Source organism: Oryctolagus cuniculus, chromosome 11 (assembly GCF_051225735.1).
Source record: "Oryctolagus cuniculus isolate XC-2025 breed Fujian yellow rabbit chromosome 11, ASM5122573v1, whole genome shotgun sequence".
Lineage (NCBI taxonomy): Eukaryota > Metazoa > Chordata > Mammalia > Lagomorpha > Leporidae > Oryctolagus > Oryctolagus cuniculus.
In genome coordinates this window covers 73,301,379-73,322,179 of record NC_142877.1, presented here as the reverse complement: position 1 = coordinate 73,322,179, position 20,801 = coordinate 73,301,379, and the positions used below count along the sequence as shown (strand labels likewise).

At 36.7% G+C, this 20,801-nt stretch overlaps 1 protein-coding gene and 1 non-coding gene across 7 annotated transcripts in view; one reads left to right on the top strand and one right to left on the bottom strand.

The window, feature by feature from the left end:
- PTPRR (protein tyrosine phosphatase receptor type R) overlaps positions 1 to 20,801 on the top strand; it is a 287,862-nt gene that overhangs the window by 136,127 nt on the left and 130,934 nt on the right. Inside the window, exon 1 of one of the 6 annotated variants that reach the window (XM_051845666.3) lies at positions 11,555 to 11,678. The exons of the other annotated variants lie outside the window; for them this stretch is intronic. The gene's annotated coding sequence lies outside the window, so the exon portion shown is untranslated. Of the gene's footprint in view, positions 1 to 11,554; positions 11,679 to 20,801 lie in introns of those variants that run through there. 6 annotated transcript variants of the gene reach the window in all.
- LOC127491286 (U6 spliceosomal RNA) lies at positions 9,698 to 9,802 on the bottom strand. Its single transcript, XR_007919857.3, has one exon. It is a non-coding gene; the product is annotated as a U6 spliceosomal RNA (small nuclear RNA).

Below are 20,801 nucleotides of genomic sequence, written 5' to 3'. Positions count from 1 at the left end.
TGGCTTCTGGTTTTGGCATGGTCCTGCTCTGGCTGCTGCAGCTATTTGGAGGGTAAACCAAAAGTTGGAAGATTTAGACTATAAAGGCACAGATGGGGTCTTAATAACCACTGGGTACCCAATGTATAGAGTATCAGGATATATTGTAAAGTTGCTAAATATTTACTAATTGAATCAAATAAAATCCATTCCAATCCAGCTGAACAAAAGAAGAAATAAATCCAAAGAGAAAGCATGAAAGAGCAAAGAGTAGGCAAGAACAGAGTGGGATATGACTTTTTGATTAGCTAGTGCTTATTATAATGTGTTCTTTGGGATCTGACAACTGAATTTTGTATTCTTAGTCTTCATTTGTACAGGTTTCATGTATTTCATGAAACAGAATTTATACATACAGATTAGGAACAGAGTGATATTTCCCACTCTTGTTTCCTGCTTGTCCATGCTCCAAACCTTGTCCCTCCTCCCTTTCTCATTCCCACTCTTAGTTTTTATTGTTCCTCAACAGAAGAGACAAGGGCTATAAGCAATCATCAAATCTTAAAATGTGAATTTCTCTCCAATACATTACATTTTAGGTTCTCTATTAGTTACCTTGAATAAGGGAAAACATATAATATCTGTCTTTTGGGGACTGGCTTATTTCACTAAGTATAATGGTTTCCAATTGTGTCCATCTTATTACAAAAGACAGGATTTCATTTTTTACAAGGCTCAGTAGTATTCCATTGTGTGTGTGTGTGTGTGTGTGTGTATCTTAATTTCTTGAACCAGTCAACAGTTGATTGACACCTGGTTTGATTCCATATCTTAGCTATTGTGAATTGTGTTGCAGTGAACATGGGGGTACAGATAACTCTCTTATGCTGATTTTTTTGGTAAATTCCCAGGAATGGGATGGCTGGGTCATATGGTAGGTCTATATTAAGATTTCTGTCTTCCACAGTGGCTACACCAGTTTACTTTCCTACCAACAGTGGATTAGGGTACCTTTTTCCCCACATTCTTACCAGCATTTGTTGTTTGCTGATTTCTATATGACAGCCATCCTAACTGGAGTGAGGTAAACAGTGTACATTTTCAAATGGAAATAAATCTTGTCTACCTTGGTAATTCATTTCCAGCACATGTGTACATGTGATCTTCCTTGGTTGCCATGATTACCTTTAGTACTGGTAAGATCACTGAATATGTTAAACCAAAGCACATATTTACAATTCAATGTTTTGCTTTAAAGATGCTAATTGGCACTTCATAAAATCTGGTTCACATAGAATCAATGTTTGCTTACAAGGCTAAGAAAAACTGTAATGGGAAAAACAAATTGTATGCTCTGAGATAGTTCATATTAATTCACTTTCACTGTTCTATTGTGCAATTCCAGTAGTCAATGAAATGAAAGACAAATTATGTTATTATGAAAACCTATTAAATACATTTTAACATTTAGGACTCAATAAAACATTTCTGAATATTTGTAACATAGCAATTTACCTTCTACAAAATACGTGACAACCAGAAGCACTCAGAAATCAAATACTGTAAAGAATGCACAAAAATAAGATGCATTTGATAACCAAACATATTTGTTTTCTCTTTATATCAAGATTGATTCTACTGATGGCAATAAATTATGAAACTTTTTCATTGTCTTTGGAGTAAAAGGAATAATAAATGTTGAGGTGCTCATATATTTATCTAGCTTAAATGCAACACAAACAGAAATGATATTTATATACCTTCTAATGGAGTATATGAATAATGAATGATACAGCTATGCTTTATTACATGGTAATATAAACTTGCAAAATAATACACTCAATATTTTTGATGAGTTAAGAACAAACGTGAATTTATTCTCACACATTCAATAGATGCGAATTTAGTTTATTTTAGTCTAGAATTAGTGTGAAATTGCCATTCGTGGCTTGTTAAAACATCATCAGAAATTGACTTCAGCTCTTACTGTTTTCTGAAGCTATTCCAACATCCTATTTACTTGAACTCTTCTTGAGACTTTTAGAAATACTTTTATAGCAGTTATCATATTTATAAAGATTTCAGTGTAGCAAATAAGAGATTTAATTTAATTTCAGTTAGGGGTGAAACACAAGAGGGATCATTTATATTGAGACCCAAATAATGAGAATGAGCCAGTTGCAGAGTGACGAAGAGAGCAGTGTGTTGGAATACATGGCATCTCTAAAGTCCACAGAAGCCTATATTGCTCTACCCACATCAGCATGATCAGAAGGCTTGCGTCACCACAGCAACGACTGGCAACCTCCCTCCCCTGCTCTCCACATCTTTCCACATCAACTATCACCAGATCACTAGCCCTCTTCTTTCTCCCACTCTGGTAATTCTTGGAAATCTCTAGAAGACATCACCTTTCTCTTCTCAGTATGATTTCTTTAGCTTCCCATGACTAAAGAGAGAAGTTTCTTGCCTAGACACTGTGTGGTGCCCTGGGCATGGGAAATTGCCACAGTTTTTGACAGTGGTGACTTCCACCTTTGTGGCAAGACTTCAGGACTGGTGCAGATGCTATTGATACCTGCACCAAGGACTCAGCTCTCTGATGACGTGAGGCTTGAGGCCCTGTGTTTCATCACAGGTGTGGCTGTATACTGATTTGCTGTCTGAGCACCCACTCCTACTTGGGCAGAAGCTCTGCACTCTGTAGCATCCAAGGAAGGGGACTCCACTCCTGCTTCCCTTCTGCCATTTGTGTGTGTTCCTTGGTTATCTGTGGGCCCAAAATAAGTAAGCATTGTTGATTAGTTTGATTGATTAATTTCAATTTCACTTTCTGAGAGTTCTGGCACAAGTCTCAAGTTAACATTTCTCTTGTCCCTTCTTCCACTTCACTTCAGTCCATCATCCTTAAACAACTCTTTGGACAGTTAGCCCTCACTACCCTTAGGTGAGTTTCCTTCCCAAGAAACTCCTTAGTCACTGGTACAGTTAGAAACATGACGATTTCTAGCTCATAGATCATCTACTTGATTCCAGATTCTCCTAAATCCACTAGGGAACACATTGCTATTTTTTTTGACAGGCAGAGTTAGTCAGTGAGAGAGACAGAGAGAAAGGTCTTCCTTTTTCCGTTGGTTCACCCCCAAATGGCTGCCACGGCCGGCATGCTGTGGCTGGTGCACTGCGCCGATCTGAAGTCAGGAGTCAGGTGCTTCCTCCTGGTCTCCCATGCGGGTGCAGGGCCCAAGCACTTGGGCCATCCTCCACTGCCTTCCCGGGCCACAGCAGAGAGCTGGCCTGGAAGAAGAGCAACCAGGACAGAATCCGGCACCCCAACTGGGACTAGAACCTGGAGTACTGGTGCCGCAGGCGGAGGATTAGCCTAGTGAGCTGAAACACCAGCCCACACTGCTATTTTAAGCAGTGGTTCTACTGATACTAGTTCTATATTTTTGGCAACTAGGTTTCCTAACAAACATCTTTTATGAGGGTTTTTCAATAATGTGATTACATGTGGATTTAAACATTTTTGTGTATGATTCCAGAATCTCCACCTCATACCTTTGACACATTCTACAGATAGCATTTGTAGCTGAACCAGTCGCTGTCTCCTTCTGTGTTTCTTCAAACATTGTTAAACAGTTCATCAGTGAGAAATATCATTAGCTTGTGATCTATAATGGAAGTCAGTATGTGTAGAAGGTTCAGTGTTTTTCTCAATATCTGTGCCCTATATGAGAATTTCTTAATTATTCAAAGATGTGACAGTTTTAAGTCAGTTTAAAAATAATTTAAACTTATGAACTGTGTTTTTAAAACAAGCTAATTGCAAGATACAAGGTTGAAATTCACTGATCCCAGTGTTGGAAGTAAATTATGGTCTACATAAGAGATGTGATGGAGACACTCACCAAGAGACAAAACATCCTTCTCCACACTAAGCAGACTGGTCTAACCTCTGCTTGTCTCTTTTTTTTATTTTTTATTTTTATTTTTTAATTTATTTGACAGGTAGAGTTATAGACAGTGAGCGAGAGAGACAGAGAGAAAGGTCTTCCTTCCATTGGTTCACTCCCCAAACAACTGCTATGGCCGGCGCTGCACCAATATGAAGCCAGGAGCCGGGTGCTTTCTCCTGGTCTCCCATGCGGGTGCAGGGCCCAAGCACTTGGGTCATCCTCCACTGCCCTCCCGGGCCACAGCAGAGAGCTGGACTGGAAGAGGAGCAACCGGGACTAGAACCTGGCGCCCATATGGGATGCTGGCGCTGCAGGCAGAGGACTAACCAAGTGAGCCATGGCACCAGCCCCTAACCTCTGTTTGTCTCTTGAAAATGGCAGCAAGACCTAGTGGGACAATTGTGGGAGGGGAATATCTTTCAAACAATAAAAAGCAAGATTATTGGATGGTCACATTTACTGAGAGCATAGTAGTTTCCAGAACAGATGCTAATATAACTTTAATATCAATTATGAAGCTTTAATATCAATAATCCCTTAACACCCATAAGAACTTAATAGATTACTATCCCTTCTTTCAGATAAAGACACTGATCTTCAGAGAGGTTAAGTTCATCCAACTATTAAGTGGAAGAACTATGCTTCAGAACCACATAATCTGATTCAGAATTGTTTTACTTAACCTGGTGTTCTATAACTCATAAGAGGCAATGTTCAGATGTATCGTGTGGCATTAATTCTGAAACCACTGCAGTTGCTTTCTTCTGAGATATAGGGTTGAAGCTAGCCATTTCTCAAAAAAAAAAAAAAAAAGGAATTGCATTTTCTCTGTCAACTGCTGTTTACCAGATACAATAATTTTATATTTTATAAATCCCTGAAATTAGCCCAACAACATAAAATTTTATTCATATCCAATCATCTACAACTATTTTAATGTTTTCATATCATTTTGCAGACCTTAACATGTGAGAGAACTTCAAAATTCCATGGAAATGGAATTAAAAGATGAGTTTATTTAGGTGCAAAAAATTATGTGAAATCTGTAAAGTTTTTTCATAAAATACATTCTTGTGAACTTTTTGAAGATCTTTCGTATGAACGTAACTTTGCAGTAGACTGATTTCCTCCTGATATTAAATTAAAAATCTGCTTTATTCATTTCCTCATAAGACATTTATTGAGGTTCTGCCACAGCCAAGCATTGTCTACACTCTGTGGATCATCATCAAGCAAGCAGCCAAAATTTTTGCTCTCTTGAAGCATGCCTTCTTGTACTGACAGAGTATATCTTGTAGTAGGTACGTGTCAATGATGAAAAGTGCTTAGAAAAAGAAATAACAAGACAAGGAAGCCAACAGTGACAGACAAGGTGATTTTTTAAAATAATCTGATTAGAATAGCAAGCTCTGAAAAAGTAGCTGCAATAGAGACCTGAATGAAGTGAGGGAATGAGACTTAAATATATATCAGGAGAGGTTTCCAACAGTGAAGGCATAAATGCAAAGGCCTTGAAGTCAGAGGGCACCTGGTGTGTTTAGAGTAATAAGGAGGGAAGGGTGTTGTGGCACGGCAGATCCAGCCATCACTTGGAACATCTGCATTCATTTTAGAGTGCCATTTTGAATCCCAACTACTTTGCACCCAAAACAGCTTCCTGATGTGCCCTTGGAGGGAGTGGATGATGGTCCACGTCCTTGACTCCCTGCTGCCCATATAGAAGATCCTGGAATTCTTAGATACTGGCTTTGGCCAAGCCCTGGCTGTTGATGGCTGTTACTAGAGCTAATAAACAGAAGATATCTTTCTCTTGCTCTCACTCTTGCTCTCTCCCCTTGTGTCTCTACCATTCTTTCAAATAAATAAATGAATCCTTAAAAATAACAAAGAACAGCAAGGAAACCAAAATGAATGGAATGGAACAAGGGAGAGATCTGTAGAATATGAGGACATGCTGTTAAGGAAATAATTTATGATTCAAAAAAAAAAAAATCACTCTGGAAGTGAACATTTAGTATAGTGGTTAAGATACCAGTTGAAACACCAAGTCCCATGTCAGAGTACCTGGGTGGAAGTTCCAGCTCCAAACCGGATCCTAGCTTCTGGGTAATGTAGACCCTGAGAAGCAGTGGTGATGGCTCAAATAATTGGATTCTTTCCACTCATGTGGGAGATGTGGATTTTGTTCCTGGCTTCAGCCCTGACCTACCCCAGCTGTTGATGGCATTTGAGAAATGAGCTACAAGATGAGAGTGATTTTCTCTCTCTCTCTCTCTCTCTCTCTCTCTCTCAAGTAAATATAACACAATATAATATAACATAATAATTTTTCTTAAAACTCACTCTGGTTTTGTGTGGAAAATAAAGTACAACAGGCAGAGTAGAAGTAAGGAGGCCAATTAGAAGGCTATGACCGTGGTCCATGACAATGGGAATTGAGATGGTAGTAATGAAGGTGGTGAATCATGGTTTTGTTTTTTTTTTTTTTTTTTAAGATTTATTTATTTGTTTGAAAAGCAGAGTTACATAGAGAGAGGGGGGGGGGTCTCCCATCTGCTGGTTCACTCCCCAGTTGGCTGCAATGGCCAGAGCTGTGCCAATCCAAAGCCAAGAGCCAGAAGCTTCTCCTGGGTCTCCCACATAGGTGCAGAGGCCCAAGAACTTGTGTCGTCTTCTACTGCTTTCCCAGGCCACAGCAGAGATGGATTGGAAGTGGAGCAGCTAGGCTTGCACCAGCACCCATATGGGGCGAAAGCACTGCAGACAAAAGCTGCCTTACCCACTACGCCACAGCACTGGCCCCTTGTTTTGTTTTAAATTTTACTCAAGGTATATAAATTTCCTGCATTTCGTATATACAAATTTAGGAACATAATAGTCTTCCCTCCCGCCTGTGCTTACACCCTTCTTCCTCCTCTCTCCTATTCCCATTCTTAATTTTTACAAAGATCTATTTTTAAGATTAAACCTACAGTAAGTACAGAGGTCAACAAATAGTATAAGGAAAAAAAAAAACACTGTTTCTCAATAGTAGAGACAAGGGCTATAAATAATCATCAAATTTTAAAATGTCAATTTCACTCCTTTATATTACATTTTAGATATTCTATTTATGACATACCAGGGAAAATATATGGTATTTGGTTTTGTGGGACTGGCTGATTTCACTAATTATAATAATTTCTATTAGCATCCAATTTGTTGATAATGACAGGATTTCATTTTTTTAGTGCTGAGTATTATTCCATAGTATATATATGCCAGAATTTCTTTATCTAGTCATCAGTTGATGGACATCTAGATTGATTCCATATCTTAGCTGTTTTGAATTGAGCTGCAATGAATATGGGGGTACAGATTACTCTTTCATATACTGATTTCATATCCCTTGGGTAAATTCCCAGGAGTGGAATTGCTGGATCATATGGTAAGTTCATATTAAGATTTCTAAAGCATCCCCATACTGTCTTCCACAGAGGCTGCATGAGTTTACATTCCCACAAACATTGGATTAGGGTATCTTTTCCCCACAGCCTCACCAGCATTTATAGTTTGTTGATTTCTGTAAGATATCCATTCTAACTGGGGTAACATAAAACCTCATTGTGGTTTTGATTTGCATTTCCCTGATGGCTATCGATCCTGAGCATTTTTTTCAGGTGTCTGTTGGTCATTTGAATTTCCTTTCTTGAAAAATGCCTATTCAAGTCCTTTGCCCATTTCATTACTGGATTGTTTGTTTTGTTGCTGTTGAGTTTCTTCAGGTCATTATAGATTCTGGATATTAACCCTTTATCAATTGCATAGTTTGCAAATGTTTTCTCCTTTCCTGTCAGTTGCTTTTTCACTTTGCTGAGTATGTCTTTTGCAGTGCAGAAGCTTCTTAACATAGTATAATCCCATTTGTCAATTTTGGCTTTCATGCCTGTGCTTCTGGGGTCTTTTCCAAGAATTCTTTGCCTATGCCAATGTCTTTCCCTAACATTCTCTAGTAATTTGATGATATCAGTTCATAGATTGAGATCCTTGAACCATTTTCAGTGGATTTTGTATAAGGTGTAAGTTTCAGGTGGTGTTTCATACTTCTGCATGGGGAGATCCAGTTTTCCCAACACATTTGTTAAAGAGACTGTCCTTGCTCCAGGAATTGACTTCAGCTCCTTTATCAGTGATAATTTGTAGATGGATGGACTGATTTCTGGAGATTCTATTTTGTTCCATTGGTATACATATCTGGTTTTTTGCCAGTATCAAGCTCTTTTGATTATAAATGCTTTGTAGTATGTCTTGAATTCTGGTATTGTGATGCCTCTGGCTTTGATTTAGTTGTATAAGACTGCTTTAGCTATTTGGGTTCTCTTGTGTTTCCATATGAATTTTAGCATCATTGTTTTCTAGATCTGAGAATGTCATTGGTAGAGTACATTATCTGTATATTGCTTTCAGTATGGACATTTTGATGTTATTAATTCTTCCAATACACAAACATGGAAGTTTTTTTTTCCATTTTTTGTGTGTCTTCTTTTATTTCTTTCTTTAATGTTTTGTACTTTTTATCATAGAGATCTTTGACATCATTGGTTAGATTTATTCCAAGGTATTTAATTTTTTGCAGTTATTATGAATGGGATTGATCTTAGAAGTTCTTTCTTAGCCATGGCATTGTCTGTGTATACAGAGGCTATTGATTTTTGTATTTTGAGTTTATATCCTGCCACTTCACCAAACTCTTTTATGAGTCCCAATAGTCTCTTTGTGGAGTCTTTTAATTCCTTTATATATAGAATCATGTCATCTGCAAATAAGGATAGTTTGACTTTCTCCTTTCCAATTTGTGTCTCTTGATTTCTTTTTCTTGCTAATGGCTCTGGCTACAACTTCCAGAATATTTAATAATGGTGAGAGTGGGCATCCTTGTCTTGTTCTGGATCTTGGTTGGTAACACTTTCAACTTTCTCTTCATTCAATAAGATGCTAGCTGTAGTTTTGTCATAAATTGCATTCATTGTGTTTACTATATTGACTGTTGCTTCTATACTGAATTTGCTTATGGTTTTTATTATGAAAGGATGTTGTATTTTATCAAACGCTTTTTCTACATCTATTAAAATAATCATATGATTTTTATTCTTCAGTTTGTTAATGTGATGTATCACATTTATTGATTTGCAAATGTTGAGCCATTCTTATATACAAGGGATATCCTACTTGGTCCAGGTGAATGGTCTTCCTTATGTCTTGTTGGATTCAATTAGATAGTATTTTGTTGAGGATTTTTGTGTCTATGTTCATCAGAGAAATTGATCTATAGTTCTCATTCTCTGTTGTGTCTTTTGCAGGTTTAGGAATTAAGGTGACACTAGCTTCATAGAATAAGCTCGCAAAGATTCCCTCCCTTTCAATTATTTTGAATAGCTTGACAAGAATTGGGATTAGTTCTTTAAATGTCTGGTAGAATTCAGCAGTGAAACCATCCAGTCCTGGTCTTGTCTTTGTTATGAGGATCATTATTACTGATTCAATCTCTGTCTTGGTTATTGGTCTGTTTAGGTTTCCCATGTCTTCATGACTCAATTTTGGAACATTGTCTTTGTCTAGAAATCTATCCATTTCTTCTAGATTTTCTTATTTGTTGGCATATAGCTATTTGTAGTAATTTTATGATACTTTTTATTTCTTTGGTACTTTTTTGTTACATTTTTTGTTACATTTCTTTTTTTTACCTCTGAATCTATTGACTTGAGTATTTTCCCTCTTTTAAAAATATGGAATGCTTCATGAATTTGCATGTCATCCTTCTGAGGGGGCCATGCTAATCTTCTCTGTACCACTCCAATTTTAATATATGTGCTACTGATTTGTTCTAAATATGATTCAAATGTAAAGTTGATTGTTTTGTCCATGGTGAGGAACAAGAGAGTAAAAGAAGGTAAGACTGATGGCTGGAACTTTTTAAAGCTGAGCACATGGAAGCTTGAGGTTGTCAGTTACAGAGTGGAAGAGAATTAAAGGAAGGGGCGGGTAGGAATCAGGAATTAACTGTTGACAGCATCAATTTACCTAAGTATGTCAAGTATGCCATTGGGTATTTAAGTTTAAAGTTCTAAGGGAGAGGCCCTGGATAATCTAGACCAGCATTTACAGAAAAAGACACCAAGAATTGAGCATGGAGCTGCCCAAAATATGCAGGTGAAAAGATGAAGAACGAGCAAAGGAGACTTGAAAAAGAGTGACCATTGAGAAGCAGCACTAAGAAAGTGTAGCATTCTGAAACCCTATTCTGGAATAGTTATCAGGGAAGCAGAAGCAGTGTGTGTCAAAGGCTGCAGAAAGGTCAACAAGATGAGAAAAATGATTGACAACTGGATGAAGCAATCCTGGTTTAGTTTACAGGAGCCACAGACACAGAAAGAATGAAAGGTAAAAAAAGGCATTGGAAACTATTAATAAATATGGACAGTTAATTTGTTCAGATGAAGAGTAAGAAATGAACAATAGCTGAATGAGGAGGTCTTTGATTTGTTTGTTTGGATTTTTTTAATATGAAAAATGTTACAACACACATGAAGGTAGATTAGAAAGATGCAATAGATAGTGTGAAATAATGCTGGAGAGGGAGGGAGAATTAGACAACATTTACCTCCCATTGTTGTACCATAATTTATTTGGTGCTACATTTGCTACTGTTCATTTGAGTGCCTCTGTTTTTCTTTTTTACTACAATAGTGCAAGGAAAATATATGTGCCTGATTATTTCTTATTTATTTAAATGAGTTCTTTAAGATAAATTTGCAGAATTTATTGGAAATCACTGGATCAAAAACTGGGAACATTTTTAAGGCTCTTGACAGAGCCCTGTTACTTAAAATCAATTTGCCTTGTCATCAGTAATGCAAAAATGATTAAGTTTTATTGCAACCTTGCTAGAGTTATGCCATATACTTTGAGGCCATAGTTCATGGAATCACTAGTGTTTCAACTTTCCATATTTTAATAGACTATTAGCTCCTTAAAGACAGAGGTAATACTTTAGTTATCTTTATTGATTCCTATTTTTTCATACCAAATCTTTCTATACTAATAATTATAACAATCATTTATCTGAAATCCATCATAATAATGTGCATATGGTTTAGGCTGGGGTGAAAATCAGCTTTGGATTCATACCAGCCTGTATCTGATTCCCAGAATCATTACTTGGGCTTTGCTTAAATCACTTTAATTTCACAATCAATAAAAATTTAATAATAATCTTTATTCCCTAAGTTATGATGAGGGTTAAAATGAAGATATCTATATATCCCCTAATACTATGTAGGAAATTTTTGGTAGAAATAGTGGAACTTTTAGAAGAGCTATGAGAATGTATAATTTCTTCTTTTAATGTTAAAAGGAAAAAAATCCTTTATGCAATACATCTTGTCTATGATCCATATAGTTCTCATTTTATAGTTTTGCCAATGACATGAAGAAACTCACCATGAATTTCAAATCTAATAAGCACTGAAACAGCAAGCACCTAGGGTATCTCCTGGGAGAGACAGGCTGTTACAGTAGACCTGCAATGTCTCTAGAAATAGTTCCAGGCAGTTACCCGCAGGTGACTAAATGAGGCTTCCTCTCTGCACACAGCTTAGAAAGCTTTGTGATTAGTCCAACTTGCTATGGTGAGGAAATAACACAAAGAGGCGTACTAATGGAAGTAGAATTCATCACAACATCCAGTCGGTTTCTAAACAGGTAAGAGAATCCTTCATGACAAGTAAAGTAGACAGTCTTCTGTGTCATGTTGTGAGGTCAGGAGAGTAATTACTGAGCTTTATGTCTTTCTGTTCATATGCATGTGCATGAGTCAGCAGAGAACCTTTGTGATATCTAGGGAAATGGCTACAGCATGAAAGTCTGAAATTAAAAGAAAATGCTATGCAGTTATTTAACATATCTTAGTAGTAAAAACCCTACCAATCATAAAAGGTTTCTTCTAAAATTCACAACTATCCTAAAAAGAGTGGAATTACAAATACATCTATACTTGAACAGAACTCAAAAGTTTATAAAAGATATTGGTGGAGTAGATATTTCTCTGTTTCTTTCAGTGTAGTTTATACACTGATTTGGGGGAAAGATGACTACTTCCATTTATGATAACTGGAAAAGGAAAGACAGAGAGGGTGATAGTAAACTACGTCGCTAAATCAGGATGTTTTATAATAATGGCATCTTGGCGACCCTGTTGTTACATGCAGATTTCACTAAAAGACTAGTCAGTGTCTTCCATCATAATCGGATGTGGGGGACCAATGAATGAAAGTCTGTGATAAGAAACATCCCTGCCTAATTCCCAGTTGGGGACCCTGGCTTTGTTGTTTTCCTTCAGTAAACGGAGAACATTATTATTTAACATTGGCTTCTCTCTAAAGAATTAGGGCTCTCATTAAAAAGTGTATATGACTTAGTTAATCTGTATAGAAGGAACTCAGATAGAAAACCTCACAAAGTGTTTAGTTTACTTAAGTTTAATTCAAAACTATGTATTGAGTGCCCAGTGTGCTCTAAACATTGCATGAAGTTCTAGGCATATAAAGATTAAAAAGTAAGCATTTCAATTGAGTACTTAAAACAATACAGTGGTCCTAATATTGATAAAAATTACAGATAATTTTGATTTTATATGCCGTCTTTGATGATGAATAACAGTGTTGAAAGTAGCATATCTGATGTTTCCGTCCATCTTCATAAAATTGGATTACTTTTCTGTCTGATTCAGTATTGCAGAAAACAATCATCAAGAGACCAAATAAATCATTTGACTCACGTAGTTAAGCTCTAGTTCCCATAAAATAGAGAGTTGCAGATTTCTTTTTCTTTTTGGAGTAAATCTCTGCTGAGAGACATGAAGGAATGATAATACCAAATGATGGCTCGGCAATCATTTCAAAGCAGGATTTGAGATCCAGCAGTAAAATTTTAGACCAAAGAGAAAGAAATTTTTTAGTTATAGTTATTTTCTTTTAATATCTTGTGGTACCTACTTTTAATATGAGAGAACTAACCTGTTTAAATTGTTCATTTAGTAGAAATTAAAGCTGTCAAGAAAAGATAACTTCTCAAATTTACAGACCAAAATATCTTTTCCTATAGCTTCCACAGTCTCATATCTGTTTTTTAAGTTCCTATTGTGAATTATTCAGTTGATAGCTGATGCTGGATTGTGCTGTATGAAATGAAATGTTTCTGTATTTAGCTACAGCAAGGCAAAATTAGCTATATATGATTTCGATTTTATATATCCTTTGATTTTCTGATCAATATGTGCATTTCTAACAATTTAGTAAATATGGAAGAGGCAGAGATGTTCTAATAAATACCATGGCTCCAATCATGCTTTAAAAACAGAGAGAGAGAGAGAGAGAGAGAGAGAGAGAGAGAGATTCAATCTAACTATGAGGATGGAGGAGTAATAGCAGAAAGAAATTGGCACAGTCATGCTGTGCGTTGAAGTTATGTTACAGACAACATCACTCAGAATCTTCCGTTTCTGGAAATGAGATGGCTCTCAAGGTGCTAATCACGAAAATAACAGATTGTGGAAAGCCATAGGCTTCTTGTGACTTTGCCATATCCTTCTGCAGATAAAAGGACTGCAAAACACTAACAGGTATTCCACCCTCCCTATTTGTTCGCTTTTAGTTATGCAGAAAATTGCTGATTCCCACTGTGACAGAAAAATCAAGATGACTGAGAATGAAAGTTGAAATGACAATAAATAAAAAATGTCTTTTTTATTTGCATCTCAAAAACACATGTCCATAAACCTCATTTCATTTTACCATGTTACTTGCAGACTTTGTTTAGTTCACTGGAAGAGTAAAAACCAGAATCCTCTTACAGTCATTGAAGTGAAACATAAACTACTTCATGGAGGGAATCAAAATAAAAGTAAATTTATAACATCCTTCCATGGAGTGTTAGACTCCAAACCACCCTTGTGATCACACTGATATTTCTGAACTTGTGTGGTCTCCCTGGCCCTTTGTGCCTCAAACTCTGGCATGAGATCAGCTCAAAGTCCCAAAAGAATATATTCCTGTTGATTAAATGTAAGCAAGTAAAAATAAAAGGTAGCCCTCTCTCTATTGAACCCACATCTGGAATAAAGCACCAGGCCTGTGTGGATTGTTAATTTCTTCCTTTTTTAAAGAGGTATTTCTATATTTGACATCTTGGGACAATAACAGTTTATAACTAGATAAGAAAGTGCTTGGAAGCTGGCATTGTGGCTCACTAGGCTAATCCTCCACCTTGCGGCGCCGGCACACCGGGTTCTAGTCCCGGTCGGCGCCGGATTCTGTCCCGGTTGCTCCTCTTCCAGGCCAGCTCTCTGCTGTGGCCCGGGAGTGCAGTGGAGGATGGCCCAAGTGCTTGGGCCCTGCACCCCATGTGAGACCAGAAGAAGCACCTGGCTCCTGCCTTCTGATCAGTGCGGTGCGCCGGCGTGGCGGCCATTGGAGGGTGAACCAAGGGCAAAGGAAGACCTTTCTCTCTGTCTCTCTCTCTCACTGTTCACTCTGCCTGTCCAAAAAAAAAAAAAAAAAAAGTGCTTGGGGAGGCCGAAATATTATTATTATTATTTTTCCCATGGTCATCTATTTCCAAGCATCCCAAATGCCACTTACAAGTTAGTTTGGTCTCAGTTCTTACTGGATATGACAGTGAGAATTCCCCTCTGTCCTGTCAGAAAAACTCCATGAACAAAGCTGTCATGTCTGTGATGAGAAGAGCCTCATCAGCTTGACTGGGTTGGCTGTAAAAACCTGAATTTATCTGACCTCATTTTCAGACAACATTTGCCTGAGCAGTGGGCTTTTTTCCATGCAGGGTTTCTGCCTGGGCTCAATTCCAGTCATTCCCAAATCAAGTTACGCTGTGTTCTTCCTGGAGCATGAGAAATACTGAAGAAGCAGAGGGGAGTAATAATGTAGGGGAGACTGAAAGAGAACACAGAAATAAGAATATCTGAGAAAAAAATAACATGTAGTACAAAATGGCTTGTCCTGGGAAATGAACATGGGAATCTCTGTTAAACACATAATAATGAGACTTGAAAACTCTGTTAAAAGCAGAGAACTTGCTATTATATTTGTTTACTGTACCCAGGATAATATCTATTTGTGGTTAAATCATGATTTTTCTTCTGTCCCTAAAGGAGCTTGAATTAAATCTCTGTTTTCTTCTATTTTATCCACAAATATGCTTTTAAGATTTATTTTTAGATTTGATTTATTTTAAGATTTATTAACATTTTATTGAAATGCAGTATACATACCAAGAAATGCACATAAGTGTATAGATAAACAAGTCCCCTAATCACATTCATAACCAACATTCAAACTAAGAAAAATACATTATTAAAATATTTTTACAAGTATAATGGATGCAAAATCACAAAATATAGGAAAGAGGGTATCGTAAAAGTGTAGAGAATATTTTATAATTTATGGAACTTTACCTTTTCCAGGGAATTTACACTTGGAAAAGTTAAGATCTTCACCATTTTGTGATTTTTTTTTAAAATAGCCTCATTTTATTCTAAATCAAATAACATTTGGAGTTTTCAGAACAATGTATATAAAAGTTCTTTATTTAATTGCTAAATCTTAGGTGTCTTTGAAAGCAAAAAGTCATTTTCATGAAGATGTTAGATTTCAAAGGGAACACTAATTAAGAAGCATTATTAAAAGAGAAGATGGGTTGATGAAATAGTGAAAACTAGGTTATAAAGGGCTTTTCAAATGAATAGAATATGGGATTGTAATCAAATCACTATAGCTTTCTTTCAATATTAATATTTAATTGTAGTGGTAGAAAAGAAGAAAAGGAAGATGCATATGAATCTAATCCAACCCCTACGAAGACTCTTCTGTGGGATGTGGGGTTTGGATTGAGAGTTCATGGTAGCCATGACTGCAAGGGCCAGAATGGAGAGATTCTGAAATCAAAGAACCTTCCTTAAAACTGGCCATTGTGACCTTCAGTTGCAAGTATGTATCTGCTCCAAAACCAGATTGCATATGTTTTGCAAAACCAAATTAGTTTGACCATTGTTGTTCTCCTCTGACCCAGATTTCCTGGTTGCCTTTTAGCTAAAGCTCTTTGACAGGTGTAACAATCAATAAATATAAGCAGTGCACATGCAGTCAGGCCAGTTCTTAATGTCTTGATATTATTACTGGTCCAGTGAACAACTTTAAGACCTTCATTTAAACAATAAAGGTGCTATTCCATTTCCTCTGGTACTGAACATCCAGACAATCAGGTAATTAAATTGTTTTCAACATCAGTGTATAGTTAATACATATTTTCATGCAATATTTACTGAGCAATTTTTACCTGCCAGTTCTACCTGTTTTATAGCTAATAGATTTTATAGTTCTTGTAGAAGTATTATGAAAGGGTGACATTATCATCCCCATTTGACAGATGGAAAAAAACTGAGGTTCAGAGAGTTAATAATTTGACAAATCAACTCAGCCCAGGTTTGAACCTACGTCTGCCTAACTATCCCGTGTTTTTAACTATTATTTGGTTATGTGACAAAGCTTCTAACTTGGTATTTGGCCACCTATATACAGCTTCCAAACATACAAACACAGTTATTTTGTCAAATTTTGCTCAGTCTCCCTACCAATTTTGAAAACAGAATAGGCAAAAGTTGTTAAATGTTTCAACACAAAATTCACGAAGCTCTTGAATTTTATTCTAGTCCACAGAAACTTGCCTCTTTCTAATCAAGAAATTAGGTGTCTTTTTTTTCATTCACTACCAATATGTATTTAACTCCTACATGAATGTTTTAAATAATTAGATAATCAATTGATTTAGCATTCCACAACTACAACAGAGCAAGGATATAAGAAACTCATTAAGTTGATACAGTGGTTGTTTTTAAATATCTCAAAATATTATCCTTATCAAAACTGTAGTATTGTCATTTCATGTGTTATAAAGGGATGGCTCACTAGTGTGGGACTCTTAGGAAGAAAGATTGAGTCATCTGAGATACTGATGCTATAGTGTAGAAGTTCACGTTCTTATAATTGGGGTGGGGTGGGCCAGTATTTTCTCATCCTATCTTTATCCTTTTATTCAGATCAAAAGTTGGTCTTGAAATTCGACGCACTTCTTCATCATAGATCATTCCTTCACCCTTTTAAAAGTGTCAGCATATACTGCTAGCACGTTAATTGTAGTAAATTAAATGAGCCTTGGGCAGAAAAGAAAATCTGTAGTTGTACATATTGCACCCATATTGCTACAGGATGAATTTCCACTTCCATATGAATACCACTGAAGACTCTCTTGCCTCCCCATGGACCATGAGCCACATCTTGAGAATCAATGCTCAAAGGTCACCAATTACTTTCTCATCTAGAAATCCAGCAGCCTTTGTTTGGCCCTCGTTTTCCTAACCTCCAGCAGAATCTGTCAGTGTGGAAAAACCTCTTTGGGAAACTCTCTCCTCCTAACTTGTGTGAAATCACTTACCTTCATTTTCTTCTGAACCTTCTACCTCAGTAGATATATATGCTGAAACAAAAGCCAACTCAAAACAACTTCTGTTTTTCTGTGTGTTGATGGAGAGAATAATGACTGACCCCATGGTGCCATGTGTTGGTGTGGACCAGGAAACAATCTCTCTTTCCTACCCGAGGAAGACAGAGAAAGCAGCCCTGTGGAGAGCAAAATATCAGTTTTATTGCTGGTTAGGCTGTTGGAGATGTGACTTAGGATCATGAACTTGATCTTCTTCTATGACTGTATCCTTCTTAGACAACTTACTCACTAAATGAAGATCAACTCCAGCTCCCTCCTGCAATGACAGCCTTTACAAAGGCTTTTCAAAGCCTTTACTGACTGCAAAGAGCAGATCAGATTATACTGTCTTGACAGGCAGGCAGACCCCAAAAAGAACACCTGGAGCTACCCATGCCCCTGTGGGTGTCTTATTCAAATATTCCAGTTACACAAATCACTTCCCTTCATCTGGGGAGCCTAAGAAGGGTATGAATCCAGGAACATCACTGTGCTAATGCTGTCCACACAGATTAAACATCAAGACCAGAGAAAATATGTTTCCCTCTAAATTACTGGGAGGAAGAATGCATAGCAATGGGACAGGTACAGTTTGCTGTGGCAGTTATCACATTAAAATGGCTAAATATTTGTAAGATATATGTGGGTCTATGTGTTATATTTATAAATGCATATATATATTAAATGATAAGCTACAACCTATGATGTATCAGAGTTAAGCTAGCACTAGAAACACCACAAACTTATCTCTGGCTGATGAGATAAATAATTATGAATAATATTAGTTTCTTGTTTCTAATTCTATCATAAGCATATTTGGTTTCTATAATTAGAAAAATGTTAAACATCTCAAATTGGTTATAGGAAAGAGATGCTGACTGAGAGTATAATTTATAATAATATAGCATATAACTCAGAAAAGTTATACTAATTTCACCTCTTAGAAATAGGATTCAAAAAGTTGATGAGATTAATTTTTGTGGGTTTTCCCTCCACTTCTTAAATAGCATAGTAGCCAAACTATCAGCACCATTAATTACAGAAGAAATACAAATTGCACTAAGTCAGTTCTGGGTATTTTTCAATGCTTAGTATTACAGGAATACTACCTGACTAAACATGACCTCCTCAAAAGCAGAGCCCTGTTTCTGTCATCCTTGTAAGACCTACCATGCAGCTGAGATTCTTCCTCTTAGCACCTACACAAGGCTGATTGTGATGATTCATGTATTCTTAATTTCACAAAGATTTAGTAGACAGTCACTACATGCCAAGGCACTGTTCTAGGTCCTGGGTAGATAGCAGAGAACCAGATTGAGAAGATCCCACATCAATGGAGCCCATAAATTAGTGCAGAGATGAATATATAAACAGGCAACTGTGAGGAAGTCACAAATGCTCTAAGGAAATGAAAAAGGGTGATGTGATAGGGAGGGGCAAGGCTGGGAAGGCCTCCCTGAGAACTTGACATTTAAACTGAGAGCTGGTAGACCAGAAAGAGCTACCATACAATAATGTTGAGCAGATCTCAAAGCAGCAGGCAGGAAAATGTCAAGGCCATACAGGAAAAATAAGCATAGCTTGTTTGAGGAACTGGGATGAGGATAGAGCAGCTTGAAGGAGGGCTGTGAGATGAGGCTCAGAGCTAACAGGAGCCAAATAAAGTAGGGCCTTAGAGACTCACATAATTGAATATATCTCTAAACATCAGAGAATGTCACTGGGGGATTTTAAGAGACCAAGAGAAACTGAACTCTTTGAAAAAACAATAGATTTTAAAATGGATGTAAAAGAGCAAGCAACTGTAAACAGAAGTTTTGTGGCCCTTTCTGTATGAAACACTGAGAACGTTCATATTTTGTCTAGGGAAATTACCAAGAGTAAACTGACAGAACCCAGAAGATAAATGAAGATAAAAACAAAAACACATTACAGAGATCAAAAGCACATTAAAAACAAAAAAGTAGAACAGATTCTGCTAAAGACATCTCAGGACAGAGGAGCGCAGACTAAGAAAATGTCAACGGGATAAAGATATACAAGTGGTTAGAGAAAATAAATACATAAAACAATGTGGTTAGAGAGAAACACAAAGAATATACAACTGCATAATTGGTGTTCCTGAAGATGAGACCAAATATTTAGAAGAAAAACCATTCAAACATTTAACAGGAAAGGATATTTCTGAAATAGAGTCTGGACTCTGTGGACTTCAAGGGCATGCTACCTTGCAGGAACTATGAACCCAGGAAAATACCTTGGTGAGGTTTTTTAATTTTAAAGATACAGGCTCCTATAAGGTTATAGGCAAAAAAAAAAGTCCAAATTATCTACAAGGCATGCTAGCCTCAGGCTAGGATATTTTTCATAGCAACTTTCAATGCCATAGAAATTGAAATAATAGCAGCAGAGTTCAAAATCAAATAAATAAATATTGAATCAAGAATTTAATATCCAGCCAAGTTGTTATTTATTGCTAAAGTCCCCATAAATACATTCTCAAACATAAAATGCCTCAGGAAAGATGGCACTCATGAGCTTTACTTGAAAGAAGCTATGCAATAATGACAACCAGCTAAATGAGAGATACATCAAAATAAAGAATACAGGAATGACGGCATCCTTCTTAAAAAGAAAGGAGAAAAACGGAGATTTAGCATTGATTCCATTTGAATATATCGCTAACGCTATATGACTGTAGAAAATATAGCTGCAAAATATATTCATCATTGTAAACAATGCTAACTCCATCTCTTAGTGGTTTAATGCAATGAAAGTTCATTTTTTATTTTTTTAACTTTAATTTTTATTTAATAAATATAAATTTCAAAAGTACAACTTTTGGAATATAGTGGCTTTTCCCCCCATAACCTCCCTCCCACCCGCAACCATGCCATCTCCCACTCCCTCTCCCATCTCATTCACATCAAGATTCATTTTTAATTATCTTTATATACAAAAGATCAATTTAATATATACTAAGTACAAATTTCAACAGTTTGCACCCACACAGAAGCATAAAGTATAAAGTACTGTTTGACTACTAATTATACCTTTAATTCACATAGTACAACACATTAAGGACAGAGATCTTACATGGGGAGTAAGTGCACAGTGACTCCTGTTGTTGATTTAACAACTGACACTCTAGTTTATGATATCAGTAATCACCCGAGGCTCTTGTCACGAGCTGCCAATGCTATGGAAGCCTCTTGAGTTCGCCAAGTCCGATAGTTCATTTTTAACCCCTCTCATTGGATAGTCAGGGTT